The following is a 2,500-nucleotide window of genomic DNA, read 5'->3' on the forward strand; positions in this document are numbered from 1 at the left end:
AATTGTTACTAAGGAGTGGGATAGACCCGGTGTGCCGTTCTCACCCCCTCCGATATTTAGAAAGATGTTTCCAAAAGACACCACCACACGGGACTTATGGCAAACGATCCCTAAGGTGGAGGGAGCAGTTTCTACTTTAGCTAAGCGTACCACTATCCCGGTGGAGGATAGCGCTGCCTTTTCAGATCCAATGGATAAAAAGTTAGAGGGTTACCTTAAGAAATGTTTGTTCAACAAGGTTTTATATTGCAACCCCTTGCATGCATTGCGCCTGTCACGGCTGCAGCAGCATTTTGGTTTGAGTCTCTGGAAGGGACACTTGAATCAGCTCCATTAGATGAGATTACACACAGGCTTAAAGCTCTTAAGTTAGCTAACTCATTTATTTCAGATGCCGTAGTACATTTAACTAAGCTTACGGCTAAGAATTCCGGATTCGCCATTCAGGCGCGCAGAGCACTGTGGCTAAAATCCTGGTCAGCTGACGTTACTTCTAAGTCTAAATTTCTTAATATACCTTTCAAAGGGCAGACCTTATTCGGGCCCGGATTGAAAGAAATTATCGCTGACATTACAGGAGGTAAAGGCCATGCCCTGCCTCAAGGACAGAGCCAAACCTAAGGCTAGACAATCTAATTTTCGTTCCTTTCGGAATTTCAAAGCAGGAGCAGCATCAACTTCCTCTGCTCCAAAACAAGAAGGATCTGTTGCTCGCTACAGACAAGGCTGGAGACCTAACCAGTCCTGGAACAAGGGCAAGCAGGCCAGGAAACCTGCTGGTGCCCCTAAACAGCATGAATTGAGGGCCCCCGATCCGGGAACGGATCTAGTGGGGGGCAGACTTTCTCTCTTCGCCCAGGCTTGGGCAAGAGATGTCCAGGATCCCTGGGCGCTAGAGATAATATCTCAGGGATACCTTCTGGACTTCAAAATACTCTCCCCCAAGAGAGAGATTTCATCTGTCAAGGTTGTCAACAAACCAAATAAAGAAAGAGGCGTTTCTACGCTGCGTACAAGAGCTTTTATTAATGGGAGTAATCCATCCAGTTCCACGGTCGGAACAGGGACAAGGGTTTTACTCAAATCTGTTTGTGGTTCCCAAAAAAGAGGGAACTTTCAGGCCAATCCTGGATTTAAAGATCCTAAACAAATTCCTAAGAGTTCCATCGTTCAAAATAGAGACTATTCGGACAATTTTACCCATGATCCAAAAGGGTCAGTACATGACCACAGTGGATTTAAAGGATGCTTACCTTCACATACCGATTCACAAAGATCATTACCGGTATCTAAGGTTTGCCTTTCTAGACAGGCATTACCAGTTTGTAGCTCTTCCATTCGGATTGGCTACGGCTCCGAGAATCTTCACAAAGGTTCTGGGTGCTCTTCTGGCGGGTACTAAGACCGCGAGGAATTGCGGTAGCTCCGTACCTAGACGACATTCTGATACAAGCTTCAAGCTTTCAAACTGCCCAAGTCTCATACAGAGTTAGTACTGGCATTTCTAAGGTCGCATGGATGGAAGGTGAACGAAAAGAAGAGTTCTCTCTTTCCACTCACAAGAGTTCCCTTCTTGGGGACTCTTATAGATTCTGTAGAAATGAAGATTTACCTGACAGAAGACAGGTTAACAAAGCTTCAAATGCATGCCGTGTCCTTCATTCCATTCAACACCCGTCAGTAGCTCAATGCATGGAGGTGATCGGCTTAATGGTAGCAGCAATGGACATAGTACCCTTTGCACGCCTACATCTCAGACCGCTGCAATTGTGCATGCTAAGTCAGTGGAATGGGGATTACTCAGACTTGTCCCCTACTCTGAATCTGGATCAAGAGACCAGAAATTCTCTTCTATGGTGGCTTTCTCTGCCACATCTGTCCAGGGGGATGCCATTCAGCAGGCCGGACCTGAACAATTGTAACAACAGACGCCAGCCTACTAGGTTGGGGCGCTGTCTGGAATTCTCCTGAAGGCTCAGGGACAATGGAATCAGGAGGAGAGTCTCCTACCAATAAACATTCTGGAATTGAGAGCAGTTCTCAATGCCCTTCTGGCTTGGCCCCAGTTAACAACTCGGGGGTTCTTCAGGTTTCAGTCGGACAACATCACGACTGTAGCTTACATCAACCATCAGGGAGGGACAAGAAGCTCCCTAGCAATGATGGAAGTATCAAAGATAATTCGCTGGGCAGAGTCTCACTCTTGCCACCTGTCAGCAATCCACATCCCGGGAGTGGAGAACTGGGAGGCGGATTTCTTAAGTCGTCAGACTTTTCATCCGGGGGGAGTGGGAACTTCATCCGGAGGTCTTTGCCCAAATACTTCGACGTTGGGGCAAACCAGAGATAGATCTCATGGCGTCTCGACAGAACGCCAAGCTTCCTCGTTACGGGTCCAGATCCAGGGATCCGGGAGCGGTTTCTGATAGATGCTTTGACAGCACCTTGGACCTTCGGGGTGGCTTATGTGTTTCCACCCTTCCCGATGCTTCCTCGATTG

General features: G+C 47.6%; 1 protein-coding gene across 2 annotated transcripts in view; it reads left to right on the forward strand.

Moving 5' to 3' along the window:
* ORC3 (origin recognition complex subunit 3) overlaps window positions 1-2,500 on the forward strand; it is a 194,925-nt gene that overhangs the window by 145,196 nt on the left and 47,229 nt on the right. The window lies entirely within an intron of this gene.

Source organism: Bombina bombina, chromosome 4 (genome assembly GCF_027579735.1).
Source record: "Bombina bombina isolate aBomBom1 chromosome 4, aBomBom1.pri, whole genome shotgun sequence".
Classification (NCBI taxonomy): Eukaryota; Metazoa; Chordata; class Amphibia; order Anura; family Bombinatoridae; genus Bombina; species Bombina bombina.